The sequence below is a fragment of the Ochlerotatus camptorhynchus genome, unplaced genomic scaffold, assembly GCF_037179485.1.
Source record: "Ochlerotatus camptorhynchus isolate MF236.1 unplaced genomic scaffold, CSIRO-AGI_Acam_v1.1 ptg000232l, whole genome shotgun sequence".
Classification (NCBI taxonomy): domain Eukaryota; kingdom Metazoa; phylum Arthropoda; class Insecta; order Diptera; family Culicidae; genus Ochlerotatus; species Ochlerotatus camptorhynchus.
Genome location: NW_027040722.1, coordinates 4,169,524 through 4,187,888, shown reverse-complemented (window position 1 = coordinate 4,187,888; position 18,365 = coordinate 4,169,524). Strand labels below are relative to the sequence as shown.

The window sequence follows — 18,365 nt, the reverse complement described above, 5'->3', positions numbered from 1 at the left end:
ATTTCTGCAATACAAAATTCATGATTGTCAAGCATTTTCCTGCATTCACGCTCACAGTAGTAAAACATCATTCCAAAAACATTCAGTCTCTAGCGCCAACCTATAGAGCAATGAATCGAAAATCGCATTGACGATTATCGCGCAGTTAAAATTTCTAATGCAACACTCCTGTGTGAATAATCTCAATCATGAGATTTAGGTTTTAAAAAATGTCGCAACACTGAGCCCCCACAGTGCTGGACTGCTCGGTTGAATTCGGCGCCACTGACCCTATTTATCTAAAAACTGATGCTCTGACTGCAAGTATTAAGCATCAGTTGTCAGAAGGGAAAGTGCTGTCGTACACGACGACATTGCACGCAGTCAACCTAGGGCTAGTGATAGGCAGGGGGTGTCGGAATTATTGATTTTCATCGCTTCAATCTTCTTCCTCATCCACCTCCAGGGAGAGAAAAAATACGGAAAAAGACTGAACGTTCTCTTCTTTTCTTGCTCGCTCTTTCATGGACACACACATCCAGTAGAGCCATCCTTGACGAGGCGGGAGGGCAAAACCATTTTACCCACTGAATATATGCTTTAATTACTGCTGCTATCAGTACCCTCACCTCAAACGGCAAGTTCTGAGAAAGGCCACCACCCCTATTATCTATCACCTATCACTTGTAGCTCCGGGTGATGCCATTGTTGGAATCCATTAGAAGGTAAGGTACCTGCTTACGTTTATCGAGTTTGCACTCGCAAATGGTGCGAAATAATTACGATTTCATCGCGGCATACCAATGCCGAAATCCGGGGCAAATCCAATTAAAAATTGAACCTCATTAATTACTGTTGAGCCGAAGTTGTTATGCCGGAATTGACATGCTGAGGTATTACCGTTTCGGTTGGAATCGGGATCGATGCAGGATTTTCGAAGGCTTAAATCGATCGCCCATTCATCAAGGGGATGTAGCTCAGATGGTAGAGCGCTCGCTTAGCATGTGAGAGGTACGGGGATCGATGCCCCGCATCTCCAATGGTATCCTTTTTACTCAAAAACCTAGGTTTCTCTTTTGTGTGAATTTGTTAAACATCTGTGGAAGTGACTGTATTTTAGGACCCCACAAATCAAGCGGCTCAATGGTCTAGGGGTATGATTCTCGCTTTGGGTGCGAGAGGTCCCGGGTTCAAATCCCGGTTGAGCCCGAATAGTTTTTTTGTCACTCTACACTTACGACGCGATTAGTGTCAAAGCGATTGCTCGAGGTGTTCTGAAATGCAATCAGCCAAAATGTATTTATCCGTCATTCTTTTCCCTTTAAAAGTTGATTCAACATGGTTTTGCTATCTCCGCTGCCGGTTGAGAGCACCTTCTATCAGTTGAAATCGCCTCGGTTCAGGGTATCAGCTGTTTGCATGAATAAAACTGAAGCATGCGCATATGTCGTTTACAGTGAGTGCGTCTACCGCTCTCCCATTGGCGTTGACGAGAGTGCTGTTTTCTGTTGGTGATTTTACGTGAAGGAGGGAAGATTTTTTACTTATTTTTTCACACATACATCAATGAGAAATACTGCACGAGTAAAAAGTGTTTCCCGACTCAACGCCAATACTTGCAAAATCGTAGGTAGCGAAGCCAATAAAAAAGAACATTCGGTGTCGTGTGCAGTGCTGACATTAATCAGTGCAGATAAGGGAATGTCATGATAGAAGGATTCAATAATCAGCAAATTAAATTTCAATGCTATGTGAATAATTCAATTGCTTTGATACTTCTTTTCTAATTGGTCAACTTTTAGCAAGCCGGTATGCAAGAGGCTCAATGGTCTAGGGGTATGATTCTCGCTTTGGGTGCGAGAGGTCCCGGGTTCAAATCCCGGTTGAGCCCGAAACTTTTTTGCCCTCTTCTTAATACTATAATTACAGTTTTCAATTGTATCGACGAAAATACAGAAAAACATCATTTGCAAAAAAATCCACCAACAACAGAGTAGGTTAAGTCTGTACCTAACCAACAAACTATCACATTCGGAAATAGGGAGAAGGGGGAGAATTAATAAAAGCCATGCAAGGCATAATATTTTAGCTTGTTTCATGCTTCACTGCCAGTCTCTCCAAGCGCACACTACTCTGACTGGCTCTCGTTGGCTTTGGCTATCGGATATGGCGGTGCAGTTGGTGGTGAATGATAGACCGAGGAGCCGCGCAGGGTGATTGAGACGAAACAAATTGGTTTTATTTATTCATGGATCGCAGCGACGGCTGCGAGTGATACCGGTTTTTCTCAGTGAAGGTATGTGTAAACCCAAACCCTACTCATACCTATTTAGTGTGTATATATTTAATTGAATAGGATTTTCGGACGGTTCCATGTTGCTGTGGTAGCTGTGTTTCGTGACTTCGCTTTAGTAAGGCATTTGTCTGCCACCAAACATCAGGGGATGTAGCTCAGATGGTAGAGCGCTCGCTTAGCATGTGAGAGGTACGGGGATCGATGCCCCGCATCTCCAATTATCTTTTTGGCTTATTTTGATATAAATTTGTGTAAATTTTATGCTGAAATCTGTAATTTACATATTGACATTGGCCTAGAGAGGGGTGGGGTTCCTGTTGCATTTTTTATTTTGTTAAACTACAGTTAAATAAAACTCGCAAAGATGTAATTCAATCAAATTGCGTAAAGGCAACTTGTTTTTTTGGGTAATTTTTTTTCTGTGACCAATAATATGACATTGCACAGTGGTCCAGAATGCAGATTTAGGTTGAAGGATATGTTCTGAGCCTGAAACTGAAACTTTAGACTAAAAGTCTCTTCTACTAAGTTGTTTCTTATAGTTAGGCCCTTATTTTTATGACAATGAATTCTAGGGTGGTTCTTATTATCATTGCAATCAACAATCTAACTTTTTTGTTTGAAGAAATTAAGGTATACATTTTTTTGCAAAGCTAAGCTGAGCTAATTTCAAGCAACTTTGTCACAAAGAACTTTTTGTATCTTTTAAATTGACCGAATTAGAGCTATTTTCTGGAATTGAGTTAGGGTGTCTCTAAAAAAACAGTTGTTTTACTCTAGCTTTCTTATTTAAAATTTCTCAGCAAAGGTGTCTTTGAACTAATTTTTAGATTTTTAGAAGGCGCCAATTTTTTTTGCACCGAGCTTGTCGATATCTTTCGCCGATCAAGAGTTATTGACGTTTTTCTACTAAAAATATGCCCTTTTCAAAAAATAATATCTCCGGTTGGCGCAAAGAAAATAAAAGTATTTTTTACGACATTTGAAAGGACGTATGTTATTCTCAATAATATAAAAAAATTAGAGGTATGTTAATTTTTTAATCTCTTTTAAAATCAATTTCTATGCATTCATATTTTTTACTATAATTGGGTATATCTTTTTTATTAGAAGAGATACAGACAACAACTTCGGCTATAAGACATTCGCCTTAAAGAGCTTTAAAAGTCTCTAGGAAATGACTTTAATGAGAAATTTGAAATAAAAAAAAATTGGTGGGGTTGTGTACAAGACACGACCGCAGGGTTGACGTAGACTTCATTCAGCTGTGTAAGTGACATTCTCGTGATTTTTTTCTAGATATTGATTTAAAATATATTAGAAGTAACCTATGATTTCGGTCCTACGTACATATTTTGGATTTCCTACTTATTAAAACTTTGTTTTTTTTTTCTATTGGGTATCAAGCTGGAGCTGCGTGACAGCTTAGTTTTCAAGACTTGACCCATTTGAATAAATTTCGCTTCTATCTTTGACAATACAGCAGAAGGACTAGCCTATGTAGGCCGTTTGAATACTGGATTCCGTATATATTGTTTCAAGATAGTTATAGATTGAATAAGTAAATCCGTTTCGAACGAAATATCTAAATTATGTAAGTTACGAAAACCGCGTGAATTCCGAAAGTCGTGCGAGACCACCGAAGCGAGAAAAAAGGCTTATTATCATTTAAAGAGTGCCACCAAAATAAATTTGATTGCCTATTTTGGCAACTTGATTCATTTTGGTTCCCTCCCTAAATATTCTACTTATTTTACTGTTGAGCTTTGTTTCAATTTAGTTATTTTACCGCACGTATCAATCCTTTCAAGATTTCGCGACCGTACCGAACAAATTCTATACTACAGAAGCTCAAAAGCGTTTGGAAAGCTCTACCGAATTGCGTATCACTTCTGCGTAAGCTCCGTAGACGTAGGCGCGTTGATTCCGACAGCCGCGAAAAGTTAAACATGCATCAATACCACATAAGGAAAGATCGATTTTACGTAGGGTTTAGTTCATAGATTAACATTGACTGCTTTTTATAAATGTAAGTACTTGAACACTAAAAAATAAGTTAACTCAAATGCTTTAACCGCATATATAAGAGATTTCACGTATTGAGAGAATAATATAGTAATCGAGTACAACAAACTCAGGGGAATATATAAGTTTAAAAGTTATTAATTGTCACATACCTCTACTTTTAATTATTTCCTAAGCTATTCCTCTCCTTGTTAATCTGCTAAATGCTATTGGTCTGCTTGCGTTTTCTTATTAAAGTTCAAGACTAAATAAGAAGATTTATTCTACAACTTTAAAGGTTAGTTGCCTCCCTAAGCGGACCCCCGCATCCTAATTCTTTTGTTAATCTACTTAATGTGAATAGAGACTTTCTGAAGTTTCTTATTTAAGTTCAATTGATGATTATGATATCTAATTAGTCTAATTTAATAAATTATTAAAAGCTCTAATTCACCTGATCAATCATAACCCAGGCATGGAAAATCATTTGCATTCATTTCGTGCATTCATTTACATTCATTTGCCTCTAACTTTTTTCTTCAACAGCATTCCGCAAAATGATTTATGGAGCTTTTGTAGGTTTTGTTATTAGTTACAACTTTTGTTAACAAGTCAAATCCGTATCTCTTATGCATGACGAAGCAGAGCAAACAGAAGCCACTACTGTTTTTCAGTAAATGTATTTTACATTCACTGAAAAACAGTAACAAGTTCTGCCCGCTCTAGGTTGTGATGCATAAGAGATACGGATTTGACTTGTTTACAAAAGTTGTAGCTAATAACAAAACCTACAAAAGCTGTACACATCATTTTGCGGAATGCTGTTGAAAAAAAAGTTAGAGGCAAATGAATGTAAATGAATGCACGAAATGAATGCAAATGATTTTCCATGCCTGTCATAACCCGACCTTTATTAAGTACCTGCACTTGTGCTTGTAATCTAAAATTAAACGTGTTTCAAGTACTTTTGATTTTGGCCTATACCTATTTATTATAGCTTAGTTCGACCCAGGCGACTTCATGTGACTAAAATGCTTCATATTGAAGTTAGTTTCCTAGCTGATTTTTAAATTATATAGGGTATATGCTCCAACTATGCTCACACGCTTCCACTATGTCGCATCACAAAAATACGTATGAGTGAGTATGTCACAATAGAAGCACGCCACAGTGGAAATCCCGAGCCATAGTTCAAACACTTTTCCCAAATCAAAATGAAGCACATATAAGACTAGTTACAATACCATGTACAAAAATGATGTTTAACATTGTTTCCTGAGTAATACTTCAATGAAAACAACAAAGAAAGCTTGTCACGCAAATAGAAGGAGCACCGTTGGGCATTTTCTGAAACATTTCAGTAGTATAATTCCCTTGCAAACCCAAATAAATCTACCTGCGTAAAAATCACTGGCGTGCCCAGGGTGGGGCAAGATGGGGCAATTGCCCCACCTTTTATAAATAAGATTTTTATTTCCACATTTACAAAGTTATGATAAAAAATATCTAGATTTCTTGATAACTTGATTTGAAGGTAAAATTAAAACCCTTTTATTGTGTCAATTCTTTTGAGATGGTGCCTGAAAATTGCACCACAAAGGTGCATGAAGGGACAAACTACAATGAAATTTTTTGGTCAAATATTTGCACCACATTGGTGAAAACAAAAAATTTCTGGTGTAATTTTTTTTTTTCAAGCTTGATCATGGAGGGTTAAAAGAAAAGGGTAAATTTAAGGTTAAAAAAAATTAACCTTCGTGGTGGTAAATCGAAGAAAAAGGTTTTTATTGAATATTTCTGGTGTAAAAATATCATCAAGGTGGTGCATGAAGGGACTAATCAAAATGAATAACTCTGGTTCTAAAATTGAATCACGCTAAAAATTTGGAGGTGCACATTTAACTGAAAATTTCTGGTGGAAAGTTCGCAACACTGTGGTGAATGTAAAAGCAAGGTTTATTATTTTTTTCTGGTGCATAATTTGCATCGTTCTGATGAATGCAAGTTTCATTGAAAATTTATGGTGGAAAATTTGCACCATTCTGCATGAAGAGGCAAAGCCTGAAAATTGCACCACAAAGGTGCATGGTGAAACAAACTTCACTGACAATTTTTGGGGCACCGTTCTGGTGAATGTAGGAGCATGTTCTATTGTAAATTGCTGGTGCGAAATTTGCATCGCTCTGATAAATGAAATGAATAGAAAATTTCTGGTAGAAAACTTGCACTAGTCTGGGGAATGAAGGCACAAGCTTTTTTTTTAAATTAAACTTAATTTAAAATTTCTGGTGGAAAATCTGCACCGTTCTTGTGAACGGATGGGCAAGCTGTACGGAAAATTTTTGGTCTTAAATTTGCTGCATAGAGAAACAAATTTTAATAATAATTTCTGGTGTCAAATTTGCACCACCCTGATGATTGGAGAGAAGCTGCTTTACTGAAAATTTATGATGAAAAATATGAAAATAGGGGCAAGCTTTATTTGAAAATATCTGGTGGAAAATGGAAAAAGGAAATCGGCACCAATCAGAAGATTGGAGAAGCAATTTTTATTGAACATTAACGGTGGGAAATTTGCATCGTTCTGGTAAATTTGAATTTTCTGCTGTAAAATTTAGTATTGAAAATTTCTGATGTATGATTTGCAACATTCTGCTGCATGGAGGGGTAAGCTGAATTGAAAATTCTTGATCTAAAAATTGCACAATTCTGGTGAATGGAGGGGCAAGATAGTTTATTGAACATTTCTGGTAGAAAAACTACAACGTTTTGGTGAATTAAACTTGATTTCCGAGAAGAACCTAAAGAGTATTGAATTCTGAGGACAGTTCCAAAAGAAAAAAATTCTGGGGATGATTTCATGTAAATTCTGCGAATAATTTCTTGTGAATCCTGCAGATAGTTCCAAGAAGAATTTATAGAGAATACAGAGGAAATTTTCTGAAATTTTAGGGGAATTTCAGTTTCAAAGTGTTCTGGGAAAAAAAGTTCTAAAATATTCCGAGAAAAACCTCAAATATATTGAATTCTTAGGATAGTTCCCAAATATTTCTGGGGAGAATTCCAAGAAAATTCTACGGATAATTTCTAGTGCATCCTGCAGATAGTTCCAACATAATTTCGAAAAGAATACCGAGAAAATCAAATGTTGAGTGAAATTCCAAAGGGATTTTAAACAAAATTTCAAGCTAATTTAGCGAGGATAATTTCTAGCTCATTCCGGGAAAAAATCTGAAACTCTAAAGGAATTTGAGTTCCAAGGTGTTCTGAGAAAAAATCATGAAGAGTTCTAAGCATAATTCCAGTGGACTTCTGAGAAGAATATCAACAGAGCTCTTAGGAGAGTTCTACAAAAATCCGCGAAGAACCTCAAGGATATTGAATTCTGAATACCTCAAGGATATTGAATTCTGAATTATTCTGCAAATAATTTCTAGTGAATCCTGCAGATATTTCCAACATAATTCCGAAAAGAATACCGAGAAAATTAAATTTTGAGTGAAATTCTAAAGGATTTTGAGGAAAATTTCAAGAGAGTACCGATAATTTCTAGCTAATTCCGAGAATAATCTCTGGATAATACTGAGGAAATTCTTCTGAAACTCCAAGGGAATTTTAGTTCCAATGTGTTCTGACTAAAAGTCAAGAAGAGTTCTAAAAATAATTCCAGAGGACTTCTGAGAAGAATTTAAAAAAAGCTCATAGAGTTCTAAAAATTTCGAAAGAACTTCAAGCAATTCTGAAGATGGACTTTTTCGCAACTGTACAAAGTCTAAAGACAGCTTTTGGATTCCCTAATTGAAAAGTGGGTATTAGTTTGTTAGTTACTAAAAATTCGTCTAAGAATCTTCTCTGAAAGTTTAAAGTCATTTGTTACCGTGGTTAAAAAGTTACAGCTGTTTAAGTGCGTTGCAATAAATTCGGGTTTGTCTTTTATACCATCTTTAAAACATGTTGAATGTTCGGCATTATTTTCTGTCACTCCGACTGGCGGTACTTTGAGACAGGGTTGACATGCTCAATCCTTCGCACAAGTCGTCATTCCGTTAACAATCATGTACTCAATTGTCAAAATAGTTTTGTGCGCGTTTGTTCCAGTCGTTACATATTTGTTAAACCTCTTTAATGATCTATGATGATGGTATTTAGGTCAAAATTTGAAAAAAAATAGAACTACAATTTTTGCAGAAAATGACCAAATTCAACGTACTTGCAACGGTAATAGTTAAGTATAACTACAGCATATAAGGGCTTACAAAACCTTGAAATAGTCAATAATAAACTGTAACGATACCTTCAAAATATACAAAAACGTACTGCACAAAATTTCAGAAACGAAACTGCATAAAAGATGATACCAGTACCTTGAAGAATATATTTTCTTTGGTTTATATTTTTAACCTGTAAAGAAGAGCATACCGCAAAACATTATTACAACGATTCCTACAGGGTTCAGAAATTGGAAGAAAGCGACCGAGATGCTGGGCAAACACAATCGCAGTGATACCCATGTGAGTAGTACGGACGCGTGGAAGAATTTGAAAATCAGGAAGGGTATCGACGGAGAACTGAACCACCAAAAAAAGAGGTATGATTGCTGCTAGTAAGGCAAAGCGGCTACAAAACCGCTATATAATGGAACTTTTCATCGATATTATGGGCATACTTTGCAAAGGTGCCCAACCACTTCGTGAACATTCGGAAGGAGCGGAAAGTGTGCCACCCAGTTGGTGGCTAACTACGATCCTGTGCTGGAAAAACACTTGGTGGAAGGTGCCAAAAATTGCGAAATCCTTGCGAGGAAAACCAGTGGTAATCATTGCAGATGAGACGAGCGATTGTGGGCATCACGAGCAGTTGGCGATTGTCATCAGGTAGGGGAAATGCAGGTAATGTCGGCCTGTCCTGAAATTGGGGCCCATACATTAATTCAGCAATCGACTAAATTTTCAATAGCAACCAAAAATATCCATTAGTAACGTCCCAATAACGCGTTCATCTAGATAAAATTGATAAATAGCAGATTTTTAGCGATGGGCCCAATCTTAAATCCATAGGCCAACATTAGAGACATTTCCCTTATATTGATAATGATCGACCGACGGAAACATTCGTGGGTGTGAGACGGGTGTGAAAACAGACGCGACGACCATCTTCAATGCTATTACTGAGGTCCTGACAGCGATGCAGATTTCTTGGGAGCAGGTGTTGGCAGTATATTTTGACGGTGCCAGCCCAATGGCTGGCAGCACTGCTGCAGTACAAGCCAAGTGCAAGGACGAAAACAGCAATATACTTTTATGAAGAGCTTTGAATGTGTTGGTTTATTTTCTTTTGACAAATACGCGTATTTCGTCTACTACTTTCAGACTTCATCCGTGCCAAGTACTCAACACCGATCAAGATTGGATTGATCAAGAGCAATATACTGTTTGTTCACTGCTATTTGAACTGTTTGAACCTTGTACTTGTCGACGCAGTGTGCATGCGAAAGGAGAATGCGATTCTTATTGGTCATTCATGTCGGTTTGTCGGTGCTATCACCACCATCTGAAGTGACTTCAGCTGAATCCAACCACCAAGGCAACAACATTGCAGCAAATGTATTATTTCGGTTAAAGCCCTACTATTGTAACCATTTGACGAACTGATCATCATCGACATTGTCGATGGGATTAAATTTCCAATTCCATTGGCTGTCTGAAAGCAGTTTCCATTGAAGAAGCCGGAGTAAAAAAATAAATAAAATTAGCTAAATTGAACAGTAGGGTATCAGTGGTGGCTGGACATCACCATCTCCCACGCACTTTGGAGTACTCTCCATCCCCAGGTTAAATGCACCATAGAAAAAAAAATTGCCCCTCCTTCACAAGATTCCTGTGCACGCTAGTGGTAAAAATAAATAAAATAAGAGTGATTTGCGGCAAAACCCGCCAGTATCACACCCAACGTCAGTGCCTATACGTAAGCGTACTACGCTTTTTTACTGCTAGACTAGATCTTTGGTCCTCTCATGCAGTGGTTTATCAGAGAGGGGAAGCTTAGTAATCCTCATTGCCTCCCCATGGCGCCATTCTATCGCGGCATGAGCCAGCAACACCGGCCATAAACCTACCGTCTCCATCACTCCACTATAAAGCATGACATTAAGCCCGCCCACCAACAGCAAGGTGCAAAAACTAGCCAAGGGGAGGGCATAGATTTTTCAAATGCAAATTTAAAATAAAGTCAACGAAATTCGATCAATTGTCATAATTCTAAGACTAAGATAAAATTGCAAGATCCTGGAATTACTGTCTCTGTATAGATGAAACGATAAAAACATATACCATCAATATTTTTCACTACAAAATCGTAGTTTTCTAATATCACTATATGTTTTTTAAAAAGTATTTTTCATTAGCTTTCATTTGATATTTTCAACTTTGAAATCGAATAATTCAAAAAAAAAATTGACAAAAAATGTAAAAAAAAAAACATTTTCTTGGACCACTCTAACATGGAAATGGTCACCCTAATGAAGAAGAAAAAAAAAGACATCCGTTGGAATTGAGTATGGCCCAAAGCAATCAATATCTGCCGATACATTTTTGCTATATCAGCGGTGAATACTACGACGGGTATGCGAAAACAAAGAAGAATGCTTAACAAATCACTCTGAACAACGCCTCCGACTTGAAGTACCTCGTTTAGAGACTTGGCTGACGGACTAGGCTTGGCCGAAGCGTCGAACACCACTCTTAGCTTCGTCGTCGAACTGGTTGGCCGTAACACTGCGTGGTGTGGTAAATAATAACGACCTTGAGAAGGAACATCGTTTGCTTCATCGACTTCATGGCAATGACCCAATGCTTCGTACTCAGCAATAAACTCAGAGTACAGTTTCTTCAGGGTGGGATCCTTCTTGAACCGTCTCTCGAGCATTAGGAAACGACGAAGTGCAACGGATCGGTTGACCTCAAGCAATTCAATATCTTCTCGGAAGGGGAGTGAAACCATGTAACGTCCAGTTGACGTCCGACGATGTGTTTAACGGAAAATCTCCTCGCACATACCCTATTTAACTCTGTTTCCTCCTTCACTGAATGTGAAATATCCTCAACTTCCCAGTTCTAACCGACTTATCGTCTCACTTAGGGAATCAAGCGAAACAGGGTGGGCCACTACGGTATCAGCAGCATCGTTGTTGATTTCTCCAGCGAAGACCCAACCGAGATGAGTTTCATGGAGCTCAGAAAGACCATCGGCTAGGTGAATCTGACCAGACTTCAGCAACGTGAAAAACTTTGAAGCGCCGATTAGCATGTCGATTTTATCAGGCACGTGGAATGTAGGATCTGCCAATTGAATTCCGGCAGGAATTGGCCACGATGAAACATCTATTTTAGCGGAAGGGATGGTACCGGTCGCGGTCACCCTTGGTACCACAAGGCATTCCATATCAGTGGAGAAATTGGAACACCTGGACTGGATCGTCACTGTCAGTTTCTCTCTTGCGTAGATCTTTGCTCCGCCTATTCCGGTAACTGGCACGTTCACTGGCTCACGGGAAATCTTCAAACGGTTGGCGATCGTCTCGGACAAAAAACATACTTTGGAGCCACTATCCATCATTGCCCGGCAAGAAACTAACTGACCATCAGCACTCTCAAGATTCACGATAGCATCACGGTCTTCGCGGTTTGAGAATGGTTGCAGGAACAGGATGTGTTGGCACTTGTTGATGGAACGATTTTGGGAACTGTGTTGACTTCAGCAGCGTCCTTGGAAGAGTCCTTCTCAGGGAGGGTTTCGGTCTCAAGGGTTTTCGTGAAGGATTCTTCGTGCAGGAGGGTGTGATGTCGCTTGTGACATTTCGAACAATTACGCTTGGAAGAACAATCCTTGGCACAGTGGCCAAGTCCGAGGCAGTGGAAACAAATTCTCAATTGCTTCACCTTGTTTATGCGCTCTGCGATAGGCAATTTGGTAAAAATGGGACACTCAAAATGGCGGTGGTTTTCACCACAAAATTTACATTGACTCGAAGAATTAGAGGACGTGACAGTGTGTGCCTTCTGATACACAGGTTTTGCATTGGAATGTTTGGACTGAGGCTCTTTCGCCACAACAGGATGACGAGAATGTTGGAAACGCTCAAGAATTTGGCACTCACCTTTTAAGAACACCAACGTATCCTCGTACTTGGGTAACTCACCATGTTTTTGCTTACGTTCCCACAGCTGTAGGGTGTGATCGTCCAAACGGGAGGTTAATAGCTTCGTAATGATGACCCCGGATAGTTCGTCCACTGCCAGACCCTGGTACTCCAGTCCTGCGACGTGACGCTCACATGATTTCGTTAACTCCAATAGATCCTTGAAGTTGCTCTTCATCATCGGTTTCAACTGGATCAATCCATCGACGTGGGTGTCCACTATGCCACGCTTGTTTTCAAACTGTTCTCTCAACTGTCTCCATACTTGATGGAAATTGTTGTCTTGAATCATCTTGGCATTGATGAGACCAGCTGCGTCACCCACCAAAGATTTGTCAAGATAATGCAGCTTGACGGCATCGGAATCACCACTTTTCACGACCAAATCCTCAAACATGGCTTTGAATTTGGGCCAATTCTCCACACGACCATCGAAAGAAGGTATCGGTGCTTTGAGGGGATGATGCTGCACGACTACTTGGGCTGCTCCACTAGGAATGGCAACCACAGGAGCAGGCTTGGCAAAATACTCCATCAGACGCTCTAGGCGATCGAGCGCTTCCGTGTGCAGAACGTCGAATTCGTCTAGCTTGTCGTCTTGCTCTTCCATTTTTGCCGGTGGAGTTGTGGCAATCACTTCACGGTGGGCTTCAGTGTATTCGGTGTAATGCATTTCTAACTTTTTGCCATACACTTTGAGTAACGATGCACTGATTTGCGATGGGTCATCTTCAGCCTTTTCAAGGTTGTTTGTTATTTTAGTCACTTTGCCTTTAATTTGACCACGTTGGTGGATAAACATCTCACTCATCTCATCAATTCTCACTACTCACTACTAGCTTTCTTCCAACATCCTCCAGAAACTCTGCTTCTCGTAGGTTTCTCCGCACAACGTTGCTCTTATCCGGCTCGAAGGACCAATGTCGGAGCCGTACCAGACTCCAATGATGGGAATGGTGGGACTTCCTAGTTCTCTTGCGGCAAAACTAATCGTGTCCTGACAAGACAGGAAGGGAAAGGGTGCCGCTCAAACAGGAAGTCTTCGTAAAATGAGTGTTCTGCTCAGGCGCTTGGGATAACGAAAAACTCTTCTTGTCCTGATAAGGACGGTTGGGATTCCGCAAGCCCGTCGACAGCAAGCACTCAACCAGCGGTGGACTGTATTCAAAAACGCTGTACTGCTCCTCCTCAGTTGAACACAATGCCGGATCAGAGGATGTTGTAAAAAAACTAGGATAGCTTCAATTATTTATTTTCCTTATTTTCCAGTTGTATACAGTTTAACAATTAAAACCATACTAATACTAATGCCACTAGCTTCGCTGCTTTTATACTATCGTGCTGCTTCTTCTTCATCTTCTGGTTTTCGCCTTGCTCGATCGTTGGTTGAGACAAATTTAACAAATGGTTGGGGCTTACGACGGTCACTGACTGTCGTTCGCGTTTGGGCGTGAACAAATGTTTTGCGATAAGGAACAACACTACAAATTTTAACGAAATTCTAATAGCCACATACCGTTTTGCTATGGAATTACTGATAGCTAAATCACCAAGGCACGGGTCTTCCAGAATGTACAAACATGTTCATAAAATGTAGATTCATCTTTCAAGATGTCATCAGATTCAATTAGCTGGTAAACTGTTGAATACTTCCTGAACAACCTATCCAGTTGACTGTAGTCTTGAAAGAATATTTGAATTGGTTGTAGATCCTCAGAACATGATCCAGCTGATGTCTTGGAAAAATATCCAAAGAACTTTACTAATATCTCGTCTATATGGAGATCTTTTGAATATTTCCTGCTGTCTAGGAAGGAGGTCTGAATGCATCATGCAACGTTTCCTGAACATCTACAAAACTCCCTTAAGTTTTACAAATTTTGCCCAACTTCTACGAAGTTCCTTGAATTTATTCCAAATTACAGATTTTCCCATCTCTACGAAGATCTCTGAACATCTTTGCACTTCTGGAAAGAAAACTATCATCTACAAATATTCTTAAACACCTGGAAAGTTCCTTGAAGTTTAACGAAGTTTTCAAAACCCCCCAAGAAGTTCATCGAGCTTTTTTTGAAGTAGTTTTCCTAAACTGAAGCGAGGATCCCTGAAGATCTGTAACGTGCCAGTGCGGTGTTACTTCCAGCACTAATGAGACCCCCCGTCTCCAAGCCGCAGGGTCGGCACACGCTCGTGATAATTCCGCGAACCAAGAAAACACTCAAAGTTCACTCAGGACAAACTCCCACTTTATTCGCTTTGATGACACTCACTTCACGGACGGTCTCCCACTTCCTTAGATGTCTACTCCTATCTTGTGCTAGCACTACTCTTCTTTTGTCTTCGGAACCCCTTCACCTGCCACTGCCGTCGTCGTCGTTCCTCTCATTCCTCTGGTACCGCATCACCTTCTTGGGCCAGGGGTGGACGCCTCTACCTGTCCCGTACGCCCCTCGAGTAAGCTGACGGACTCGAGGTTTCAACGAACCACAAGGGTAAGTTGCCTTGCCTGGATTTGTGGCGCACACTGTAGCTGAGGGATCAGGTTCTCGAACTACGATTCGGACACACTACCGGCGATTGGCGTGGTCGACTCCGGAAAAATACGTTGAGTACGCAAATGTTACGGTAAAACCGCAAGGTCCTGTGGGCGCGAAGGAGAATTCGAAATGGCGGTTGTCGACCTGATCTCACTAGACAACGGTTGGATTTGGTTCGGGGTTTTCTTGGTGATGGTCCAATGATACGTGGCAACTTCCTCTATAACTTCTTCAAACTTCCAACTTAGCTCACTTTAGCACTTTAGCTTTAGTTGACACCTTCAAACTATTAATTTTTAGCTTTGACTTTCGCTATGTGACCGTAGTCTATAATGATCACCAGGCTTATGACTGTGCCTCTTGGTGGACGATGACCACGAACCGTGACCATTGAACCGTCGTACGTGCCACCAATTCTCCACGCAATGGCCCCCATTACGCTACCCCTATGGCCGTCCATTCATGACTTCACACAGCGTGCTCTGGCGGTGGCTAGTGGCATTGTCCTACAATTTATATGGAAATGTCTCCTACTGGCTGCGTTCGTGGGGATTCTGGGACGTTTTACCTTTCACAAACATTTGAACCTTTTTTTGGATTAAAAAAAAAAACAAAATATACGAAAACTACACGCGATTAATCTCACCAATCTTGGACGCAACACTTACACTTGTTACAGAACTTAGAAGTTTATTAAACTATTTTTAGATCTTCTACACATGAAGTTTTACGCAGCTCCTCAACTCTACGAAATTCGTAAAACACCTACAAAGGTTGCTGCACTTCTACGTTTCTCGTTGATTTTCCACAAAATTTCTTGAATTTGTACGTAATTTCCACAACTATCCCAAGTGCATGAGACTTCAAAAAACTTATATTATATAGATGTTCTCGATCATTATTGAGCTTCCTTGAAATAAAATAAAGCTCTCTTAACTTCTACGAAGCTCCTAAACCTTAAATAGATTTTCCAACTCTACGCAATTTTTAAGAACTTTTCTAAGTTCCTTGTTTCTAAGATTTGACTTTTAAAAGTCTATGAAGTTCCCAGAATTTCTACTAAGTTTCTTCAATTTATACGATTTTTTCTAAACTTTTAGAAGTTTGACGAAGTTCCCAGAAGTTGATGAAAAATCCCTGGGCTTATGGCCAATTTGTAGAGCCTGAAGACGTCTTATTATGGTATCGATTAAATATCGATATACAATAATTTCTCAAAATTTCTTCTTCTATTCCAGAACATAAGAAAAGTAGTCAACTTAAAGGTGTTTAAAAAATCTTTGTTTGTGGTTCAATTATATTAAACGCTGTTCAATAGTAGCATCGAACTTGACAAGCTGAATGATGACAAAATACCGGTGCGTCTGGGGGGGGCTGGCTCCCTTGGCACCCCCATTTGTAACGCCAATGCATATTGAGAGTAATTTGTTTGACATTACGACTGCCAATAATGAAAAATTCACAATGTTAATTCATGCATCCTTCGATCACCAAACAAAAATATCACTTTACTCTATTTTTGTAAAATCTTCGGTAAGTTAAAATGAGTTTCTGAAGTTTGTATCGTGTTGGAAATTATATTAGATGGTGTAATTGATAATGTTAAATGTTGGTTGGTTCGATTGTTAGTTAGAATAGTTCGAATATTTGAATTTAATTTTTTTAGCAAGTTTTTTTTATCTAGTTAATTTATTTCGAAGGCTCAATCGCGTTAGCTTTAAGAAGCCGATAATTCATTGTTCATTGTTTGTAAAAACAAATATTCACTTGTACACTAGCGACGCGTAGGGAATGAATTCTCAACTAATCTGCCCACCGGCCTTAACCATTCGTCTCTCGTTTTCCAGAATATACAAGTATAAAAAATAAATAACCTTGTCGGCGTATCAAAAATCAAAATCACCTTTTACGAGCAGTTTACATGAGAATCTGAAAATAATTAGGGGGCAAAGTGCCTTATCCCCCTTAGTTGTCAGGCATCCGATAAGCCTTGTTCGCCACAGTAAAATTCGCAAACACAGATGGTTTGGATTTCAAGATACAGCTTATACATCTAGTAAACATGCAAACTAGCGCCGCGTAGTGAGAAAATTACGAAACTTTATGTCTACCATCCGAAAGGCCTGAATAACTTTCCAGAAGACCACAACTTTATCAATATCTCACAATAAAGCTTATACAGTGAACTCTCTGTAACTCGATATTCAAGGGACCATCGAGTTAAAGAAATATCGAGTTACAGAAGAACAATCCCATACGAAATCGCTATCACAGTAGGCTCGAAATTATTTTTTACTATTGTTCTATAGCTCGATATGGAGCTATTGGCCATCGAGTTGTGGAGAGTTGACTGTACATCAAGTTTACTTTTACATTTACAGCAGTTCAAATGTAAGTGAGAATTCCTTAAATCCTCTGTACAAGTTTCTTACAGAAAATGTATTGGCAGTTCTTACAATGGACTGTAGCACATGCAATTTTTTTTTTTCCAAGATAAATATTTATACATAAGTCCTTCACGAGATGATTTGTGGAAACAATTTTAAAATTCAGCCAGCAAAAAATTACAACATTATTTTAAAAGCTTTCGGACAACCACATTACAGAATCAATGCATAAAGTGAAACACAACAAATTCTGCATATTTTGTATACACATGTAATAGAATCTTACGTTTCCCGGATGAGTGTATACGATTAAAAAAGAGAAAATTTTAAACAGCATTTCAGCTCAACTATTTTAACAGCAATGTTGCATCACAGTTCACACAAGTAGCTATTTCATCATATCATTTTCGCAAACCAATACCAACCAGCTCCACTCCCTCCCCGGAGAAACGTAGCTAGGTGGTAAGCACAAAAAAAAAACAACATAATTTTTCACTCCACCACCATCACGTGCCTCTTTTCGAACGTTTTCATTTCTCTTTTATAAAACTTTTCTACTCCTCATACCCACTATTTTAGGTTAAATAAACCTTCGCTACATAGACACAACAAACTAACAAAAAAGCCGACACACAGTAGCTTTTCCATTGAAGAAGAACCTGCTCTAGTTGGTATTCAGAAGAGCAAATGATTTTACGCGCTCTGAGAGAGACACAGACCTGGCCGGACCCCGCTTGCTTAGATTCATAAATCTTGATTATGTTGGCCGTTTTTCGCCTACCTACTCAAAAGTAGATACTGGACGGACATCTACTGTGGATCTAAGTAGCCTTGTTGGGCAGCCTCGGAAGCAAAGTTGGTTTTTTTTTTTGCGATGTTCTGTTATTCTATTTAGAGATTGGATTAAATTGGAAGTTTGTTTATTATGCAGTGCACTGGTTTCGCTCTGTTTTTTTCTTCCTTAG

General features: G+C 39.1%; 4 non-coding genes across 4 annotated transcripts; all 4 read left to right on the top strand.

The window, feature by feature from the left end:
* The first annotated feature begins 945 nt into the window (after window positions 1-945).
* Window positions 946-1,018, top strand: TRNAA-AGC (transfer RNA alanine (anticodon AGC)). Its single transcript has one exon. It is a non-coding gene; the product is annotated as a tRNA-Ala (tRNA).
* A 98-nt stretch (window positions 1,019-1,116) lies between these two features.
* Window positions 1,117-1,188, top strand: TRNAP-UGG (transfer RNA proline (anticodon UGG)). The gene has a single exon. It is a non-coding gene; the product is annotated as a tRNA-Pro (tRNA).
* A 610-nt stretch (window positions 1,189-1,798) lies between these two features.
* TRNAP-UGG (transfer RNA proline (anticodon UGG)) lies at window positions 1,799-1,870 on the top strand. Its single transcript has one exon. It is a non-coding gene; the product is annotated as a tRNA-Pro (tRNA).
* Window positions 1,871-2,419: 549 nt separating this feature from the next.
* TRNAA-AGC (transfer RNA alanine (anticodon AGC)) lies at window positions 2,420-2,492 on the top strand. Its single transcript has one exon. It is a non-coding gene; the product is annotated as a tRNA-Ala (tRNA).
* Window positions 2,493-18,365: the final 15,873 nt, after the last annotated feature.